The sequence below is a fragment of the Salmo salar genome, chromosome ssa04 (genome assembly GCF_905237065.1).
Source record: "Salmo salar chromosome ssa04, Ssal_v3.1, whole genome shotgun sequence".
Classification (NCBI taxonomy): Eukaryota; Metazoa; Chordata; class Actinopteri; order Salmoniformes; family Salmonidae; genus Salmo; species Salmo salar.
Genome location: NC_059445.1, coordinates 41,555,562 through 41,578,337, shown reverse-complemented (window position 1 = coordinate 41,578,337; position 22,776 = coordinate 41,555,562). Strand labels below are relative to the sequence as shown.

At 42.5% G+C, this 22,776-nt stretch overlaps 1 protein-coding gene across 2 annotated transcripts in view; it reads left to right on the top strand.

The window, feature by feature from the left end:
- The first annotated feature begins 6,039 nt into the window (after nucleotides 1-6,039).
- LOC106603107 (calpain-5) overlaps nucleotides 6,040-22,776 on the top strand; it is a 38,449-nt gene continuing 21,712 nt past the window's right edge. The window contains exon 1 of one of the 2 annotated variants that reach the window (XM_014196334.2): nucleotides 6,040-6,341. The gene's annotated coding sequence lies outside the window, so the exon portion shown is untranslated. Of the gene's footprint in view, nucleotides 6,342-19,477; nucleotides 19,607-22,776 lie in introns of those variants that run through there. The other variant, XM_045716939.1, reaches the window with a different exon arrangement.

Genomic DNA, 22,776 nt, shown 5'->3' with positions numbered 1-22,776 from the left:
CGTTTGGTTTTGTCTTTATTATACACACCTGTTTCTTATTCCCTGATCATGTTCATTATTTAACCCTCTGGCTTTCATGTTTGTCTTGTCCGTGATTGTTTCCTGTTTTGTAGTTGTTGGAGGTGTTTTCTCCCAGCCATGTTTTATTACTGTGGGAGAAGTTGGATTATTGTTTTTGAGTAAAACGTTTTGTTTGCACTCATCCCTGTGTCCTGCCCCTGACTCCGATACTTCTCCTACGAAAAGCATTACAATTACCGTACTTAGAAGCATGTCAAACGTTGTTTAAAATCCATCTTTATGGTATTTTTAACGTAAAATTGCAATAATATTCCAACCGGACAATAGCGTATTCATTCAAGGAGAAAAAGAAGGAACAGCGCGCTCGTGGGACCGCGCATATCCAATCTCTTTGTCCCCAGGCAGTCCAGTCAGTGACTGATACTCTGCCCAGTGACAGGAGAATGCTCAAACAACTTTCTGAAGGTTTTTGACAGCCAATGGAAGCCTTAGGAAGTGCAACGTGACCCCACAGATAATGTAGTTTCGAAAGGGACTAGAAAGAAGAACTAAAATTCTCAGATCCTCCACTTCCTGGTTGAATATTTCTCAGGTTTTTGCCTGCCATATGAGTTCTGTTATACTCACAGACACCATTCAAACAGTTTTAGAAACTTCAGAGTGTTTTCTATCCAAATCTAATAATACTATGCATATTCTAGTTTCTGGGAAAGAGTAGTAACCAGTTTAATTTGGGTACGTTTTTTCATCCGGCCGTGAAAATACTGCCCCCTATCCTCAACAGGTTTTAAAGATTCCCTTCAAAAGGGTGCACAAACCATTATCATTTGAACATTGGATATAGACATCATTGTCCTCCTTGCTGGGCTGTTCTTCCATTTTACCAAGGATTATCCAACCACCAAGTTGTGGGTTGGTGGTTGGATAATGGCAGCAGATCAAGATGTTGGTTGTCTCCCCAACCCCTTGATCTGGATTGAAATGAACACCCCTTCTTAGATGTTTTCATATAATCTGAGGAATGTTTCTACCAAATGTCGTGCTTTTATCTGTTGCATAATGTTTTTTATGGTCAAATACCAGCTATTATGGAAGCCATTTACAATTTTTTTGATAACTCGTTTCCAGGTTCACTTTGAAGTGGGCACCCATTCTGGGATGTTTTAATAATCCTGAGGAATGTTTCTACCACATTTCATGCTTGTATCCACTTCGTAACGTTTTCTCCTCTAAGGCCATGGACTATTGTGAATAATCACGATCAACTCATACACAACAACACATGACTCGCAAGACACAGATCAAATAGAGGAAAACACTGAGTGCTCCCTAGCCTAGGCCATGTCCCTCTGATCTGATGGCCATGTGGCGTGAATGTGTGGCTCTGGTGCCCTCTGCTGCAGGACTGAAGTTCTGCCATCGACAGACCCCAGCATGAGCCATAGACCGGATGTCGTGGTACTCTTGGCTCTGGAGACTGACAGCCAGATCGTGCTGCATTGGAAGTTGAACTGACCCTCTCCCTAGTGTTACATTGGAAGTTGAACTGACCCTCTCCCTAGTGTTACATTGGAAGTTGAACTGACCCTCTCCCTAGTGTTATATTGGAAGTTGAACTGACTCCCTCCCTAACATTAGGGTTACTGCTATGGTTAGGGTTAGGAAAGTATTTATGAATCATTTAAAAAACAGGTTTGGAGAGCCTTTATGTGCTAAATATATTGGTGAATAAAAAAATGCGTTGGTTTGAATCTTCCTAAAAGTTGCCATATTCAATCCATGAAATATTGGAGGGTGAGATGTGTACAATAGGGGTTGAACAGTAGTACTATAAATCTACACTAATAATCCTCACTAATCATGGAACTGTGATAACAACGGTCCAGTCATTGTGAACCATGCATCAGGCTCCAGATTTAAACTGCTATGTTTGGTTTGCCTTCCATAATGATTCGAATAGGCTACATGTCCCAAATTATTGCACAGCTTGTAATATGTTAGCCCAGGTATTCCCAAACTGGGGTGCATGCAATGACGTCGGGGGTACGCCAAATAAAAACGTGATTCACATTTTTTTTAAATTATAATAAAATAAAAACTTTATTTAATTTTTTTCTTCACATTTTCACAGCCTCGTTTTACTGCCAAAAATCTAATGAAACCATCTAGTGTTCAGTGAAATAACAACACAATGTCAAATACAGGTAGCCTGGTCAAATAATTAACAGCCAATCACATTAACCGTTACATAGCTGCTGCTCATTCCATTTGCTCGAAAATGGATAAATGGTTAAAAATAGTAAGGCCCGCGTCCATAGAGACACATACAGTACCAGCTCTACTGGTAGTACTGCTACTACCAGCAGTACTACACCTGCACCTGTTGACGACACAAGTTGTTCTGCTTCCACGAGCACATCCAATGCTAGCATCAGTAATTCTAAATTTGTTGTTAGCCCAGGTAGCATGGACACTGACAGTTGTGAATCTGATGCAGCCGAAGAGCTACTGCCCCCTTACCCGGGAAAGCACCGAACAGACAGGGACGTTGGACCATCGAAGAGGCGCAAATATGATGAGAACTACATTGATTTGGGGTTCCCTTATATTGGGAGTAGTGCCTTTCCTCAGCCACAGTGTGTTATATGTGCAAAAGTACTATCTCACAACTCGTTGAAATCTTCACTCTTGGGCAGACATTTAGAAACAAAACATGGCATTTTGAAAAATATGTTTTTTGGAGCGAGCATTAAGATGACTTTCGAGTAGTAAGACATGTATAAAAGCAACAGATACCATTAATAAGAATGGGCTGGAAGCGTCTTATATGGTGAGCTCCCGAGTGGCAAGGACAGGCAAGCCCCATACCATTGTGGAGGACTTAATTCTTCCTGCTGCCACAGATACATTTACATTTTAGTCATTTAGCAGACGCTCTTATCCAGAGCGACTTACAGTAGTGAATGCATACATTTCATTTTCATTTCATACAATTTTTTTTTTCTTTCTTCTTTTTGTACTTGGCCCCCCGTGGGAATCGAACCCACAACCCTGGCGTTGCAAACACCATGCTCTACCAACTGAGCTACAGGGAATAGCCAGATACGGCTTGGACAATGCTGGGGGAAAAGGCCAAAAAAACTATACAGACAATGTCTTCATCAAACAACACTGTTTCACGACGCACCAGTGACATGGCTGGAGATGTTTTGAAACAATTACTGCTTCGCATACAAGCCAGTAAATTCTATGCGTTACAGCTGAATGAGTCAACAGACTTGGCAGGCCTGGCACAGCTCCTGGTATATGTCCGTTACATTTGTGGGGGGTCAATTAAGGAAGACATCCTATTCTGCAAACCACTGGAAACCAGGACAACAGGAGATATTTTTTAAGTACTGGACAGCCTTGCGACATGAAATGAACTTTGGTGGTCAAGATGTGTTGGTATCTGTACTGATGGCGCAAAAACCATGAGAGGGAGACGCACTGGAGTGGTAACGCACGTGCAAGAAGTTGCACCCGACGCCACTTGGGTACACTGCAGCATCCACCGAGAGGTTTGTACTGCCAAGGGAATGCCTGACAGCTTGAAATACATTTTGGACACCAGTAAAAATGGTTAACTTTGTTAAAGCAAGGCCCCTAAACTCTTGTGTATTTTCTGCATTATGCAATGATACGGGCAGCGACCATGTAACGCTTTTAGAACATACAGAAGTGTGCTGGTTATCAGGGGCAAGGTATTGACACGTTTTTTGGAATTGAGAGATGAGCTTAAAGTTTTCTTTACTGACCATAATTTTCACTTGTCTGACCGCTTGCATGATGACGAGTTTCTCACACGACTGGCCTATCTGGGTGATGTTTTTTCTCACCTGAATGATCTGAATCTAGGATTACAGGGACTCTCCGCAACTATATTCAATGTGCGGGACAAAATTGAGGCTACGATTAAGAAGTTGGAGCTCTTCTCTGTCTGCATTAACAACGACAACACACAGGTCTTTCCATCATTGTATGATTTTTTGTGTGAAAATGAACTCAAGCTTACGGACAATGTCAAATGTGATATAGCGAAGCACCTGAGTGAGTTGGGTGCACAATTACGCAGGTACTTTCCCGAAACGGATGACACAAACAACTGGATTCATTATTCCTTTCATGCCCTGGCTCCAGTCCACTTACCGATATCTGAACAAGAGAGCCTCATCGAAATTGCAACAAGCGGTTCTGTGAAAATAGAATTTAATCAGATGTCACTGCCAGATTTCTGGATTGGGCTGCGCTCAGAGTATCCTGCCTTGGCAAATTGCCTGTTAAAACATACTTCCTTTTGATATATTTTTGGACTAACTGTTTTTCCATGTATGAATCTGTTATTCAATGCATTTCTATGGGATAATAGCAGTAAGGCCAAATTCAATGTATCATCAAATAATTTTTTTATATCTTTTTTTGATACCTACAGGGGTCCTAAAATTCAAAATAAAATAGCTAAATGATCCTTAGCATGACCATCATAAAACAATTCCATAGGCTAGCTTAGTAGAACTCCAGCCCCAGGCCCTTAAGACCTTATTCATGTCTGTTATAAACAGTTCCCATTTTCTCTATTTGCTTCGTTCTGCGGTGAACCCCATAACAAAATGACTACAATCACTCCTGTCCTGACTTTGGACAATTCATCACACATATAGTGTGCTTCCAAACTGTTATGTAGAGAGATAGGGAGGGGGAAAGGGAAAGGGGGCGAGAGAGAGAGGGAGAGGGAGCTGCAGTTATCTTCCACAAGCTAGAGCTGAGAAGACAAAATAACTCACAAATCATACAGGACAGTAAAACAATGATGGCAGAGGCATCATCCCTCAGGGACTCAACAGCAAAACCACAACACCTGAAAATAGCCCTTTGTCTGCCGCAACACTACAATTACGAAGTCGAATAGAGACGGAAGAGGAAGGGAAACATCCCACTCTCTCATTTTTTCTGTTTCAATGAAAGTCAATGAACTAAGTACACCAGACCCAGCTGCTGTCGCACTGGTGTCTCTGGGAGAGTCTCCCCCTTAAGATATTGATGCCCTTTGCAACCAGGTACCTATGTGAGAGTGGATTCAGTTTGCTGCCATATGACTGGTTTCACATCTGTTTCCAGCGACCATAATATAAAATCGATCTGAAACAATTGTCATTTATATTTACAATCCCCTTATCCAAACGGCTTACTAATTGACCTAGCTCTTATCAATTTGTAAATTACAGTGCATGGAGAAAGGTTTTATTTCTATCGTAAAAAAAAATATGAAACCGACAGGTTGCTCGACATTATTCATCGTTTCATCTCGCATAAAGGTGTTGGAATAATGAGGGAATTAAGTCAAGATCAGAATACGGTATATCTGTAGACACGCCTTCGCCACACCTTCATTTATTTGATCTCCACCCCCAAACGAATAGCGGGTGAATAGAATACTATTCAGAATACGTGCAGAGAGAAAAGTGCATAAAGATGGAATTACGTTCCATTTACGCACGCTTAATGAACTATGTCTGGGCAGGGCGAAGCCAGAGGAAACTCTGGTGGAGGTCCGTAGTGGTCCTGACGTGCACATCGGTCATCCGACCTGGGTATAGGGTGGCGAAATACTCATCGAACAATCTAGTTAGTAGCTGGTTCCCTCCGAAGTTTCCCTCAGGATATTACCTTAGGTCGGAATTCCCACCTAAATGAATCCACTTAAAGCTTGGCATGAGGACCCGAGGTCTGGACTCTATAATTACTGCAATTACTGAAACACGTACAATGATTTAGCTTTGTGTGAACTGCTGATTATAGGTTTCAGCTGTGGTTGCCCTAGTCATGTGTTTAGAAGGGAAATGGGTTTATAGCTAACAATCGTGTCTTATTGTATTTAACCGGCACAGGCAGGGCCAGACACAAGTTACCAATAGAGGAGTAACAGTTAACTCTGCAGTAACTACAGAAAAAGTGACTTCTCTCTCATACAGCTTTAATGTAATGTTGTCTCTGTAGCTGGAATACACACAGAGGTTATGGGGAGTTTTCAGACTGATGAAAAGGGCGCAGGCTGATTAAGATATAAATAGCCGTTCATGGGACACATCTCTGCCAGTACACAAGTGGAGGGCTGTGCGTTGTTTGCCTTTGAACACAACGCTCCACAGAATGACAGGAGATAGCTTTTATATTCACCACAAGATGTCTGGGAATGAATCCGCAACTATATGATGCAGCGACTTCCTATTCATTTTCTCATGGATTACACAAGGACCTTGACCTTGTGTACGCAATTGATGGTGAGAATGTTAAGGAAGGGACATTTTTGAGAGTTGTTGTGTAAGAAGTTCTGTTTGTAAGTATAGTCATTAGTTTGAATGACGTTTTTGGAGTGAGTCAGTGTGGTTTTCGGAAATATCTGGGTACCCTAGAGTGTGCCCTGCCGTCACATCAGCATGGAGAGTACTAGTCATGCTGCGTTACATACAGTGGTGGAAAAATACCCAACTGTCATACTTGAGGATACCTTCATAGAAAATAACTCAAGTAAAAGGGAAAGTCACCCAGTAAAATACTACTAGAGTAAAAGTCTAAAAGTATTTGGTTTTAAATATTCTTAAGTATCAAAAGTAAATGTAATTGCTAAAATATACTAAAGTATCAAAAAAAATATTTCAAATTCATTAAATTAAGCAAACCAGATGGCACGATAGCCAGGGGCACACTCCAACACTCAGACATAATTTACAAACTAAGCACTTTTGTTTAGTGATTCCACCAGATCAGAGGCAGTAGGGATGACCAGGGATGTTATCTTGAAGTGCCTGAATTGGACCATTTCCCTGTCCTGCTAAGCATAAAAACATTTAAACAGTACTTTTGGGTGTCATGGAAAATGTATGGTGTAAAAAGTACATCATTTTCTTTAGGAATGTGCTGAAGTAAAAGTCAAAGTTTCAATAATATAAACAGTAAAGTAAAGTACGGATACCCCCATAAAAAATACTTAAGTAGTACTTTAAAGTATTCTCACTTAAGTAATTTACACCACTGGTTACACAATCTATAACTGGACCCTTGAGAGAGTTAAGCTGGACTGCAGAAACTACATGCACAGTAAGTTCATCATGCATCCTTATTCGTTCATGCTTCGCTTACAGTATATTAGTATTGTGATATTGATGTTGTGAACTTTGCATAGGAGACCTCAGAGGCAGCAGCTCAGATGGTCCATTGTTGCTCCTCTCTGTTAATCCAGCTGTGTTCCCTTTATTTGGGGAACCTCTTCAGGCCATGTGTTTCACTCCAGCATGGATATGACCTAATTTGCTGCAGCCATGTTCAGAGTTGTGTGACTGTCCCCTGGCCCAGGCCAGGCAGCCAGACAGGGTTTGTGTATCTCTGTCTGCTGGGGCCTTGTTTTATCAAAGGTGCATGCACACAAAAAAGACTCCAAACCTTGCATGCTCCAGTTTTCCCACAAAGGTTGATATATACATTTTGAACTTGATGGGAAAGTGTGCTTATCTCCTTGCAAATCTAAGACCATCAGTACACAGAACTGTTAGTGCATGATCAACTGTATTGCAAGCAAATGTTGTTATTTTTAGGGGAAATGGAGGTGTTTGATGCACTGGAATTAAAATAATGTTAGGTTAATAAAAACATATAAACATAGGCCTGATTATAAAACAGATGCATTTGCCGTTTGTAAGAAGATTGCTTAGCAGCATGTCGCCTCATATACTTATTTTACTTTTATTATATACAGTAGGCCTAAATCATAATCATATTGCAGGGCATGTCTCTCATTTTTGTTGTTGCTAGGACTGTCTGGGAGTGGTCTGAGTGGGGAGGGGAAAACTAAAAACTAGCTCTTATTAGCTCTTATTGGCAGAGAGTTTTTGAACTCTCTTTTTCATTGGTCTATTAACCAATTTATCGCCTGGTGAGATCACCAGGCAAGCCAAAACTCTATCCCGGCAAACAGGCTGAAATTTCAGACGGCCTTTTCAAACAACTCTTATACTAAAAATGCTTATCATAATCTCTTCCTAAAGCTTGTCTCATGTCAAACAGGTCCCACCAGACCACTACATTATGTGGATGACCACACAGCTTATCCCATTACCAATGCTACCTCATCAAGACAGTACATGGCTCTGTATACTAAGCTAATATTTTGCTGTATTTTCAGCCCATTAACTTTTAATATGGCACTGAGTTTCCGCTTCATTAGACTGAGCAACCAGCCGTCAATAAACAGTCAGCTTCACAGACAACGGGTGCATGACGAAACATTGAAGGGAACCAGACTGTATTCCTGGAATTCTGTCGGTGCTCACAATTTTTTGGGGGGGGAGATAACATCTGAATAGAAAACCCTAAAGGCAATCATGCAGATTTAAAAATATATATATATTTCACCTTTATTTAACCAGGTAGGCTAGTTGTCAGTTACAACTGCGACCTGGCCAAGATAAAGCAAAGCAGTGCGAAACAAACAACAACATAGAGTTACACATGGAATAAACAAGCGTACAGTCAATAACACAATAGAAAGTCTATATACAGTGTGTGCAAATGGCATGAGGAGGTAAGGCAATAAATAGGCCATAGTAGTGAAGTAATTACAATTTAGCAAATTAACACTGGAGTGATAGATGTGCAGATGATGATGTGCAAGTAGAAATACTGGTGTGCAAAAGAGCAGAAAAGTAAATAAAAACAATATGGGGATGAGGTAGGTAGATTGGATGGGCTATTTACAGATGGGTTATGTACAGCTGCAGTGATCGGTTAGCTGCTCAGATAGCTGATGTTTAAAGTTAGTGAGGCAAATGTAAGTCTCCAGCTTCAGCGCTTTTTGCAATTCGTTCCAGTCATTGGCAGCAGAGAACTGGAAGGAAAGGCGGCCAAAGTGGGTGTTGGCTTTGGAGATGACCAGTGAGATATACCTGCTGGAGCATGTGCTACGGGTGGGTGTTGTTATCGTGACCAGTGAGCTGAGATAAGGCAGAGCTTTACCTAGCATAGACTTATAGATGACCTGGAGCCAGTGGGTCTGGCGATGAGTATGTAGCAAGGGCCAGCTGACTAGAGCATACAGGTTGCAGTGGTGGGTAGTATATGGGGCTTTGGTGACAAAACGGATGGCACTGTGATAGACTGCATCCAGTTTGCTGAGTAGAGTGTTGGAGGCTATTTTGTAAATGACATCGCCGAAGTCGAGGATCGGTAGGATAGTCAGTTTTACGAGGGTATGTTTGGCGGCGTGAGTGAAGGAGGCTTTGTTGCGAAATAGGAAGCCGATTCTAGATTTAATTTTGGATTGGAGATGTTTAATATGAGTCTGGAAGGAGAGTTTATAGTCTAGCCAGACACCTAGGTATAGCATGCATTTGGTTTTATTAGCGTTTAAGAGCAGTTGGAGGCCACGGAAGGAGTGTTGTATGGCATTGAAGCTCATTTGGAGGTTTGTTAACAAAGTGTCCAAAGAAGGGCTGGAGGTATACAGAATGGTGTCGTCTGCGTAGAGGTAGAGGGAGAGGAGGGAATAGAGGGAATAGAGGGAATCACCCGCAGCAAGAGCGACATCGTTGATATATAAAGAGAAAAGAGTCGGCCTGAGAATTGAACCCTGTGGTACCCCCATAGAGACTGCCAGAGGTCCGGACAACAGGCCGTCCGATTTGACACACTGAACTCTATCTGAGTAGTTGGTGAACCAGGCAAGGCAGTCATTTGAGAAACCAAGGCTGTTGAGTCTGCCAATAAGAATACGGTGATTGACAGAGTCGAAAGCCTTGGCCAGGTCGATGAAGACGGATGCACAGTACTGTCTTTTATCGATGTCGATTATGATATAGTTTAGTACCTTGAGCGTGGCTAAGGTGCACCTGTGACTAGCTCGGAAATCGGATTGCACAGCGGAGAAGGTACAGTGGGATTCGAAATGGTTGGTGATTTGTTTATTAACTTGGCTTTGGAAGACTTTAGAAAGGCAGGGCAGGATGGATATAGGTCTATAACAGTTTGGGTCTAGAGTGTCACCCCCTTTGAAGAGAGGGATGACCGCGGCAGCTTTCCAATCTTTAGGGATCTCTGACGATATGAAAGAGAGGTTGAACAGACTGGTAATAGGGGTTGCAACAATGGCGATGAATAGTTTTAGAAAGAGAGGGTCCAGATTGTCTAGCCCAGCTGATTTGTAGGGATCCAAGTTTTGCAGCTCTTTCAGAACATCTGCTCTCTGGATTTGGGTGAAGGAGAAGCTGGGGAGGCTTGGGCAAGTAGCTGCGGGGGGTGCGGAGCTGTTGGCCGCGGTTGGGGTAGCCAGGAGGAAAGCATGGCCAGCCGTAGAGAAATGCTTATTGAGATTCTCGGTTATCGTGGATTTATCGGTGGTGACAGTGTTTCCTAGCCTCAGTGCAGTGGGCAGCTGGAAGGAGGTGCTCTTATTCTCCATGGACTTCACAGTGTCCCAAAACTTTTTGGAGTTAGAGCTACAGGATGTAAATTTCTGTTTGAAAAAGCTAGCCTTTGCTTTCCTGACTGACTGCGTGTATTGGTTCCTGACTTCCCTGAAAAGTTGCATATCACGGGGACTATTCGATGCTAGTGCAGTCCGCCACAGGATGTTTTTGTGCTGGTCGAGGGCAGTCAGGTCTGGAGTGAACCAAGGGCAATATCTGTTCTATATCTGATCTTAGATACATCTCTGTGGTTTCATCCAAACAGCTGTTGTGTATCCTGGGACTGTTAGCTCTGCTAACAGGTATGCTAACTATTGTGGGGATGGGTCTATCAGTAGAAGAGATGGGAACGGGCACGGCCTGACCCCTTTAATCCAACAGAGTGGGAGTAGGCTCTCCTCCCAACTCCTCTCCTGGCTCTTTCAATACTTCCCCTCTCAGCACCCTGCACCTTGGAGAGCCTAACAGCCCCAGGCATGCAGTTGATAACATATCTCTCATTTTACCTCACTAGCCAGGAATTTGGCTGGGAGACAGCACTTTGCATGATGCCAACTGCCCAAAAAACTTGTCAGACCTTTTTTCAGTCAGTGTGTGTGTATGAATGTGTTGAGGGGATACAATCCTCCTAGGAGTGGAACATAACACTGCGATGTATCCCAGGCAATCCCTAGGTGAAAAACCTGAAATTCACAAATTGTATAAATCTGGCTGCTCTGCCCTCATATTTAACCTTGCATTGACATGTTTTACCATTTAATTATTAGGACAGCTAGGGCTACAAATAGAACACAAAACAATTTGCATTAATGACTTTTAATGACAAATGTCTATCAAAAAATATGGATCTTAGGGAGGTGGATAGAATTTGTGCCACCCTGTTGGTATATGAATGGTATAGTAATGTAACGGTATAGTAATGTCAAAATACCAAAATACCTTCTGATTGGGCACCTACACTGTCATAAGGTAGCACCTTCATTACCTTGTTTAGGAAGCTCATTGGATCTCACCCAGGGCATGGTCAAATTGACCGTTTTTTCGCACAGAGAGGGAAGAAATGTGTTCACTTTTGCAGACAGCTACAGCTAATAATAGTCTAGCTAGCAACTACTAGCTTCGTTAACTTCTGGTAGCGGTATGCTGAATAATTATAGCTTGCTAAATTTTGATCAGCATGGAATTTTTACTAGGATTAAATTGTCAGGAATTGTGGCAAACTGAGTTTAAATCTATTTGGCTAAGGTGTATGTAAACTTCTGACTTCAACTGTAGATCACTCTTCTGGTTTAGACACTTCCCTCTTGCAGAGTAGAAAGAAATTACAGCATTTCATTAAGGACTTAAATCTATGTGAACCTTGGAGGACTCAGAACCTGAGTAAAAGGGAGTTTTCATGTTACTCGTCGACATTTAAATAATATTCTCGTATAGACTGCTTTTTAGTTTCTTGCTCAATGCTTCCCGATGTAGCATGAAGTGGATATGATAGTATTGTTCTGAGTGACCATTCCCCTGTGCCATTATTCTATAGGGATACAAGACTAGTAAAAGGATCCTCTAGATGGCGATTGCTTCGCAGATGGTTATGGGACCCAGACTTTTTACATTACGTTGGAGTGCATATACAGTTGAAGTCGGAAGTTTACATGCACCTTAGCCAAATACATTTAAACTCAGTTTTTCACAATTCCTGACATTTAATCCTAGTAAAAATTCCCTGTCTTATGTCAGTTAGGATCAGCACTTTATTTTAAGAACGTGAAATGTCAATAATAGTAGAGAGAATGATTTATTTCAGCTTTTATTTCTTTCATCACATTCCCAGTGGGTCAGAAGTTTACATACACTGAATTAGTATTTGGTAGCATTGCCTTTAAATTGTTTAACTTGGGTCAAACGTTTCAGGTAGCCTTCCACAACAAGTTGGGTGAATTTTGGGCCATTCCTCCTGACAGAGCTGGGGTAACTGAGTCAGGTTTGTAGGCCTCCTTGCTCGCACACACTTTTTCAGTTCTGCCCACAAATGTTCTGTGGGATTGAGGTCAGGGCTTTGCGATGGCCACTCCAATACCTTGACTTTGTTGTCCTTAAGCCATTTTGCCACAACTTTGGAAGTATGGTTGGGGTCATTGTCTATTTGGAAGACCCATTTGCGACCAAGCTTTAACTTCCTGACTGATGTCTTGAGATGTTGCTTCAATATATCCACATAAGTTTCCTCCCTCATGATGCCATATATTTTGGGAAGTGCACCTGTCCCTCCTGCAGCAAAGCACCCCCACAACATGATGCTGCCACCCCCATGCTTCACGGTTGGGATGGTGTTCTTCGGCTTACAAGCCTCCCCCTTTTTCCTCCAAACATAACAATGGTCATTATGGCCAAACAGTTATATTTTTGTTTCATCAGACCTGAGGACATTTCTCCAAAAAGTACGACCTTTGTCCCGATGTGCAGTTGCAAACCGTAGTCTGGCTTTTTTATGGCGGTTTTGGAGCAGTTGCTTCTTCCTTGCAGAGCAGCCTTTCAGGTTATGTCGATATAGGACTTGTTTTACTGTGGATATAAATACTTTTGTACCTGTTTCCCCCAACATCTTCACAAGGTCCTTTGCTGTTGTTCTGGGAATGATTTGCACTTTTCGCACCAAAGTACGTTCATCTCTAGGAGACAGAACGCGTCTCTTTCCTGAGCAGTATGGCGGCTGTGTGGTCCCATGGTGTTTATACATGCGTACTATTGTTTGCACAGATGAACGTGGTACCTTCAGGCGTTTGGAAATTGCTCCCAAGGATGAACCAGACGTGTAGAGGTACAAGGTAGGCCTTGAAATACATCCACAGGTACACCTCCAATTGACTCAAATGATGTCAATTAGCCTATCAGAAGCTTCTAAAGCCATGACATAATTTTCCAAGCTGTTTCAAGACACAGTCAACTTAGTATATATATGTAAACTTCTGACCCACTGGAATTGTGATACAGTGAATTATAAGTGAAATAATCTGTCTGTAAACAATTGTTGGAAAAATTACTTGTGTCATGCACAAAGTAGATGTCCTAACCGACTTTCCAGAACTATAGTTTGTAATCAAGAAATTTGTGGAGTGGTTGAAAAACGAGTTTTAATGACTCTAACCTAAGTGTATGTAAACTTCCAACGTCAACTGTATATGTTTATTTTACATTGAACACTGACCAAACGTCAGCGAGTACCAGATGGGAGACTTTCAAAGCATATATTAAGTGGCAAATGTTTTACCAGTTTCAAATCAATGAAATCTGAAAATGAGTGAGATGGACAGCAAAATCAGAGAATTGAAGAGGGAAGTTATATTGGATAACTCAGTAGAAGTAAACAAAGGAATTATTTGCTCTTAAGATCAGTATGAAGAACTTTCCACCTGAAAGGCTGCGAACAGCCTGGACCAGTCCTTCTATGATCAAGGTGAAAAACCTGGTAAATTGCTCACCTGGTGCATTAAGAAGTTACATTCAGACAGAGCCATTGATGCAATTAATTATTTAAAGGACAATTATCAATGTATCCTGTAGAAATAAAACAAACATTTGCTTCCTACTACAACACACTTTACAACTCTGAATCTTCTGAGAACTTAACTAATCAGACATCCTTTTTGGATGGTCTTGATTTTCCCTCTTTTTCAGAAGACACAAAATTGCATCTGGATGGTGTTGAAATATCTTTTGCTATTTTCATTATGAAGGGAGGTAAAGTGGCAGGTCCAGATGGGCTCCCAATAGATATTTATAACATATTTAAGGACAAACTTCTAGGTCAACTTTTGGATATGTATACTGAATCCTTTCAGAAAGGTTGTTTCCCCCCCTCTCTAAGGAGTGCTTTAATCACTCTTATTCTGAAGCCTGATAAATCCCCAACAAAATGTGAGTTACAGACCGATTTCTCTTCTGAACTCCGACTCAAAAATTATTGCTAACACCTTAGCCAGGAGATTGGATAGAATGCTCCCATATCTAATACACCAAGACCAAAATGTCTTCATGAAAAACATCAAGGTTACTAAACATGTGTGAAGGGTCCCCTGATACAGCCATACTCTCACTTGATGCAGAGAAGGCATTCGATAGAGTTGAGTGGTCTTATTTATTTGAAGTGCTTAAGAGATTTGGGTTTGGGAACTACTTCTGTAAATGGAATAAGATATTATATACCGACCCCACTGCAGAAGTCGCCACTAACAACTTGATTTCACAACCTTTTAAGCTTTTTTGGGGCACGAGACAAGGATGCCAGTCCAGGACTCTTTATTTTAGCTATAGAATCCTTTGCCATTGCAGTAAGGGCCCACACGTAAATTAGTGGAATTAAAACATCAGATTTTGAACTTCGAGTAGCCCTGTATGCCGATGATACCCTCTTATTCATAATAGATCTAAAGAATTCTATCTCTTCCCTCTCCAATTTAATTAATAACTTGGGTCAGTTTTCTGGGTATAAAGTTAATAAAACCAAATCTTCCATTATTTTCCTCAACAAGCAAAAGAGACTGAATCCAGTTGTACAGCATCCATTTGTGAATACAGAACAAGGTTTCACATATCTTGGTATTAAAATCACACCAGAAATTAGCTCCTTGAGTTCAACCAATTATGAACCCATGGTAACGAGTTGTCACACCCTGATCTGTTTCACCTATCCTTGTGCTTGTCTCCACCCCCTCCAGGTGTCGCCCATCTTCCCCACTTATCCCCTTGGTATTTATACCTGTGTTTTCTGTCTGTCTGTGCCAGTTCGTCTTGTTTGTTCAAGCCTACCAATGTTTTGTGTCTCAGCTCCTGCTTTTTCCAGTCTCTCTTTTCTCGCCCTCCTGGTTTTGACCTCTGCCTGTCCTGACTCCAAGCTGCGTCTGCCTGACCGCTCTGCCTGGCCCTGAGCCTGCCTGGCATCCTCTACCTTTGCCCCTACTCTGGATTACCAACCCCTGCCTGCCTTGACCTGTCGTTTGCCTGCCCCTGTTGCTACAATAAACATTGTTACTTCTACACAGTCTGCACTTGGGTCTTACCTGAAACCTGATGGTACGAACTGGCCATGACTGACCCAGCAGACTTGGACCAGCTCCGCAATGCCATCTCCTCCCAAGGAGCCACCATTAGTACACACGAGGAGTTGCATCGTGGTCTGATGGAAGGGTTCCAGGACGTGGCCGAACATCACAACCTAGCATTGGACGCATTGCGGGAGCAATTTCGTGGGCTGCTTACCAGGCAGCCTACCACAACGGTAACCTCCCAGCCCCTCAGTAACATGGCTGGTAGCAGCGCAATCACCCTGGTTTCCCGGGAACCCTGCTTACCTCCCCTGGAGCACTACGATGGAGATTCCCGAACCTGCCGGGCCTTTCTCTCCCAGTGCTCCCTCGTTTTCGAGCTGCAGCATTCTTCGTTCCCCTTGGACCGTTCAACGATGGCGTACATTATTACGCTGATGTCCGGGAGTGCACTCGCCTAGGCCACGGCGGTGTGACAGCAACAATCCACCATCTGCCTCAGTCTGGAGGTATTCATGGCGGAGGTGAGAAGTTTGAGGCTCCGGTGTCTGGGAGAGAGGGTGCCCGGAAGTTACTCCAGCTTCGGTAGGACACCCTCAGTGTGGCAGACTATGCGGTGGAGTTCCGCACGCTAGCAGCAGAGGGTACCTGGAACCTGGAAGCACTGTTCGACATGTTCCTGCACGGATTATCGGAGGAGGTAAAGGATGAGCTGGCAGCCCGAGAACTACTGACGGATCTCGACTCACCCATCGCTTTAACCATCCGGATCGATGGAACTTAGGAGGGAGAAGAGGTACGATTGCGGTCCCAATCGCTCACTCAGGGATATCACCTTGCATCTGATGAAGTCCCCGGCGTCTACGTCCCCGAGAGGATCCGAGCTTACCTCTATCCCTCCAAGAACCTCTGGAGACTGCCGGTTCACCTCTTCCCGAGCCGATGCAGCTCGGTAGAGCTAGGCTGTCTCCAGCCGACAGCGTACGCAGACTTGAGACCTAGAGTTGTCTGTATTGTGGTACTGCCGGTCATTTTGTCTACCTGTCCCTTCAAGAGACCCAGCTCATTGGTTTGAGTGACTACACCGGTGGGTCTTAAAGATAATTGTTCTTCTCCCCTTACTCGCCCCCCTCTCCATGCCATCCTGCAGGTACTCATCGACTCGGGGGCCGATGTGAGTCTCATGGACGTTACCCTGGCGTCCGAGCTGGGCAACCCCACTCAACCCCTCTCCATTCCCATGGGTGTTAGAGCACTGGACGGGTGCTTTATAGGCCGGGTCACCCACCAGACCACCCCCGTCAGCGAGACAATCAAATCCCTGCTGGTTGAGTATCCTCAGATTCCTGTGGTATTGGGATTCTCTTGGCTCCAGCGACACAATCCCTCCATTGACTAGGCTACTGGTGCCATCGTGAGCTGAAGCCCGTCCTGCCACACTCATTGCCTGAAGTCAGCTCTGCCTGCCCCGGGACATCTCTCCGCCAGCTCCGCAGACTACCAGGACCTCAGGGAGGGGTTCAGGGGCCACTTTGCTTCCACAGCACCGACCGGTATCCAAGAAGGTCAAGTCTGAGGTGCTGGCATGCTGCTATAGTGCCGCGGCTACGCCCCCGGAAGCTGAGACCTTTTCCCCCCGCTCCAAGATCATTAGCCCCTCTGCTGTTCGTCCTTTGTTGCCCCGTACCCTCCATATTTTTCCTACCTTTTCTGTGTCTGACTGCCCCTTGTCTTCTGTTTCGAGGCCCAGCCCTCCCCGTGTCTTCGATGGCCAGCCAGCGTACACTGTGAGACACCTCCTGAGGGTTTGACCACGGGCAGGGGTTTCCAGTACCTGGTTGACTGGGAGGGGTATGGCCCGGAGGAGAGGTGCTGGGTTCCCGCTAAAGACATCCTGGACCCAGCCCTCAGCCGCCTTTCACCGCCGGCACCCCAGTCAACCAGGTATCTGCCCAGGTAGGACGCCAGGTGGCGTCCCTAGAGGGGGGGAGTACTATCACACTATCACGTACTATCTGTTTCACCTGTGCTTGTCTCCACCCCCTCCAGGTGTCGCCCATCTTACCCACTTATCCCCTGGGTATTTTTACCTGTTCTGTCTGTGCCAGTTTGTCTTGTTTGTTCAAGCCTGGATTATCGACCCCTGCCTGCCTTGACCTGTCGTTTGCCTCTCCCTTATACAATAAACATTGTTACTTCTACACAGTCTGCACTTGGGTCTTACCTGAAACCTGATTATGAGTGTAACAAAATCCATCAACAGATGGACATCATTGCCTACACAGGCGTGATGGGTGCTGATAATGGGCCTCTGTACGCCTATGTAGATATTCCATAAGAAATCTACCGTTTCCAGCTACAATAGTCATTTACAACATTAACAATGTCTACACTGTATTTCTGATCTATTTTAATGGACAAAAAAACAAGGACATTTCTAAGTGACCCCAAACTTTTGAACGGTGGTGTGTTTCACCCCTGTTAAGGTCCACAAAATTGACCCTAATATCCCAGACCTGTGTGTTAATAGTAACACACATTTAGGCACCTTAGATCATTGCCTGTGGGAATGTTTTGGATCTCAGTACTGCGCTATATCTCTGACATTATCTCTGAGACTACCCCAATACCACTAATCCCTAAACTTTGCATCCTAAATCTATACCCAGAGAATTTCTCTTTACATAGGAGAGAGAAGAAATGGTTGACCTCTGTTTATTACAAACTAGACGTTCAATTGCTCTCCACTGGAAGTATGTCAGTTCCCTCACTTGGTCATTGGTTAAAGGAATTAACGTCAAGCCTGGCTCTTGAAAAATGTACTTATATAGTGAAAAAAATGCCCCAGAGTTTCATGATATTTGGGATCTGAGTTTTTGCAAACCGGTGATATTGTAGAAGCATTGTAACTGTAAATCTGTATATTCTCTATTTTTTATGTAAATATTGGCTATAGTCGAAGCGTAATCTGCACTATCTGTGACTGCATATTATACTTTTTATTTATTTGTATTAGAAATTTGTTTTTTTCTGTTAATGTTTGGTTATGGTTTTGTCTATTTTAGGGTTGGGGGTGTGGTATGTGTGAAAAACAAGAACATTTCATTTCTGAAATTATTGATTGTCCTGTTTGGAACTAATAAATATATGTGTAATTTTAATCAAAATAGTTAATGTGTATATATATATATAATTTATCTTTCTTGTGTTATTATTATATAAAGCAACGTTTGTGTATGGCTACATCTCAGATAAAACATTTGCACATTTGAACAGTATAGGACCAATCTAACTTGTGTTATTAGGGCTCTAAAACAATTCTAGTTGTGCCCCCCATGGATTTAAAATGCCGTCTCAGGCATGTCATCCTGGCCTGTCCGCCAAGCAAAAACCTGATAGAAAATCAATTCAAAAGATTGCTGTAAATACAGAAATTGTTTGCTCAGTTGGAAATTAAACTAGTCAGTTCATGACAGCAACTATGTGAGCTTATTTTAGTATTACAGACACTATTTCCTGGGATGTCCAATGATCTTCTATGTCGAACTCTTACCTTCTGGCAACTTTTGTGTGGCTCGTGAGTGTCATAGAGCAAAACAGATTACATGCGTGTTTGTGTGAGTCTCAGCTTTTCGTAGTGGAGTCATAATAGTTTTTCTAGTTCTAACTGTTCAGACTTTACAGACATTTTTTTGTGAGAAGTACAGTTTTGGGGATCTGCCATTGTCTCACAAACACTGCTCTAGCTCAGCCCCTGTCAATTGCACAGGCTAATGGTTGGTATCAGCAGACGCAGAAATCTGTAGCTCAAAACCAGTGTTTAAAAGGGTCACTAAAACGTGCCGACGTTACCGTGGGTCTCAAAGAGCTAGTAAGTAGGAGTCAAATGATGCAGAATGTTTTCATAGGGAGGGGACAGATAGGACACAACCCTTTGGCTGTAGTTGGAACATCCCAGTAGAACTTGACAAGGCGTATCAGAGGTGGCATCTTAACAACCCTGTAAGGAACTCTAGGATTCCCATTGGGATTTTAGGAGGACAAGAACAGGTAAGAGCCACAACACTGTGGAGAACTAGGCCTACATTTGGTTTGACATTAACTTGAGCCATTTTTCTTGTGTATGAAGTTGTCAAATTGTCTTGTTTAAGAGGGCTACATAGCATGTACTCCCCTTCAGAAGCAGTATCACTCAATTTCTTCAGTAGCAGTTGTAGAGGGAACGGAACGCTGTCTATCACAGCCTCCATGAAACAACTTGCATCTAGGGCAGCTCTGCTATGTTAAACTGAAACCAAATTAGATGTGTTGGCCTACATACATTAGATAGTGATTATAGTATTCCAATTACAACATGTATCATACAGACATTATGACAGTGAATTAAGTTTTTAGTTTTGCCACCATTCTTTTCCTAACTGTATTAGTAACAAAACCTTTGATAATGCATTCTTATGAACTTACCAAAATCATTTAAACAGCCACAGCTTTTTAGTAGATTGTTGGTGACACCGAGTCTATGACTATTGTATCAGTATGCACTAAAATAGACCATTATCATAGTAAACACAACAACCGTGATAAGTAGAACAGTGACAGTGCGATTTGATTGATAATCTTCAGATTTCAGATAGGCCAAGTTCGGGTGGCTACTTGATATATGTCTTAAGATAAGCAGCTGTATCATCACACTGCCTTCAATATTATGGGAAAAAGATGTAACATATTCTGCTGAATTTATTACGATATTTGTGAGGAACAACAATGACCACCACCCAAAAGGCCACTTTGGAAACTGGATGTTTAATGGTAATTTCTGTTCATTCAAACAATATATTATTACATTCATACCATTCTCATTCCTTTAGTGGAAATGTGTGGAGTGCTCAAATACCGTGTGACTCTTGTGCTATATAAGCTTGGTTTATTTAATTATATTTACCAGTTTTGTCATTTCCTTAATTGTCTTTGGAGAACATGTGTCCAGTTTCTCCATCTTGTCCAATGTTGTTTAACACCCATAGATGTTTTTTAATCTTTATTTAACAAGGCAAGTCAGTTAAGAAAAAATTCTTATTTTCAATGACAGCCTAGGAACAGTGGGTTAACTGGGGCAGAACAACAGATTTTTACCTTTTTCCCCTCAGGGGCAGAACAACAGATTTTTACCTTTTTTTCCCTCAGGGGCAGAACAACAGATTTTTACCTTGTCAGCTCAGGGATTTGATCTTGCAACCTTTCAGTTACTAGTCCAATGCTCTAACCACTAGGCTACCTGCCACCCCATGTACCTGGCGTGTGTGCCGCAATAGGTGTGGCTTGTTGCATATAAAGTGTCCGTTTGGGAATGTTTCGGCAGATCACTTTTGGGTAGCTCAAGGGGAGGCAGTATCTGAGCTGAGCCTGGTAGACCCCACCCGTGCCTTGTATGGTTAGTACAGGTTTTGCCTGAGAGATTTTTTCTTTTGAATAGAAACTTTTAAATCTAGAACTTTGTAAATATAATTGAATTGTACATTTGTCACCATCATCACCAGCGCTGTGTAAATACATTGAACCCCAATGTACACCTCTACCTGCCTGCCTCCTGCTGAGGAATTTGGTGTGTTATAAATGAATTATGAAAGTAATGTTTATTTAAAAAACAATGTAATGGCCTTTTTTCATTTTGAGAACAAATGTCTGTGCATAGCCCTTGCTACCCGGCTGGCAATGAGCACTCTGCAGCCTGCAGACCAGCCTGGTCTCATAGACTAGACCTTAATATAGTAAACGTAAATCCGAGACACTCAGATTAGTATGATATGTTAGGTTTGGTGTGGGTGGGCGTATAACACGCACGTCTAGCAACCCAAAGGTTCTGAGTTTGAATCTCATTGTGGACAACATGAGCTAATTAGCAACTTTTCAACTACTTACTACTTTGCAACTACTTAGCTAACCCTTCGCCTAACCCTAACCTTAACCATTTTAGCTAACCCTTCCCTTAACACTAACCCTAACATTAACCCTTTAACCTAATTCCTAAACTTAACCCTAACCACTAACCCTAACCCCTAGCCTAGCTAACGTTAGCCACCTAGCCACCTAGCTAGAATTCGTAACATATTATACATTTAGCAGATACGTAACATATTGTACGTTTTGCAAATTCTAACATATAATAGGAATTGTAATTTGTAGCATATCATACAAAATGGGCGATGGACATCCACAAATTAATACATGCCATACGAACCTAACATATCGTACTAAATGGAGTGTCTCGGATTTACCTACAGAGTAATATGAAATGCTCTGAGACCAGGTTGTGCAGAAAGGCTTCCCTCCAAAGTGATGGTGTGGTGCAGACAGAACATGCTTTCTATCCGATTCTGCAGCCTCATCTACAAGTAGGCCATTTGATTATGCTTGCTCTGGGGCCTCATTTATCAAACATGCGTGCACACAAAAAAATACACTCTTGGTATTTATACATTTTGAACTTGACGGGAAAGTGCTTGTGCGATATCTCCACGCAAATCTCAAACCATCCATGTGCACAACTTCTAGAAGGTTGATCAACTACTGCAAGCAAATAGGCTTATTGTTCGTTTGGGGAAAATGTGAGGTGTTTAATGCACCGGAATTATAATAATGCCAGGCTAATAAAAACATTTAAACGTAGGCCTGATAGAGCAAATACATTTGCTGTTGGTAAGAAGATAAACGCATAACAGCATGTCGTATAATGTTTTATTTTACTTTCTTATATAGGCCTAAATCATAATCATATTGCAGGCCGTCTCTCCTTTTCTGACATGACTGATTTAAATGATTTCCCGCTTCACAACAAGTAGTAGGCTACCATTTATCAATCACTAATTTAATAGCTGTCACGACTTCCGCCGAAGTCGGCCCCTCTCCTTGTTCGGGCGGCGTTCGGCGATCGACGTCACCGGCTTACTAGTTACCACCGATCTATGTTTCCCTGTTCGTTTGGTTTTGTCTTTATTATACACACCTGTTTCTTATTCCCTGATCATGTTCATTATTTAACCCTCTGGCTTTCATGTTTGTCTTGTCCGTGATTGTTTCCTGTTTTGTAGTTGTTGGAGGTGTTTTCTCCCAGCCATGTTTTATTACTGTGGGAGAAGTTGGATTATTGTTTTTTGAGTAAAACGTTTTGTTTGCACTCATCCCTGTGTCCTGCGCCTGAATCCGATACTTCTCCTACGAAA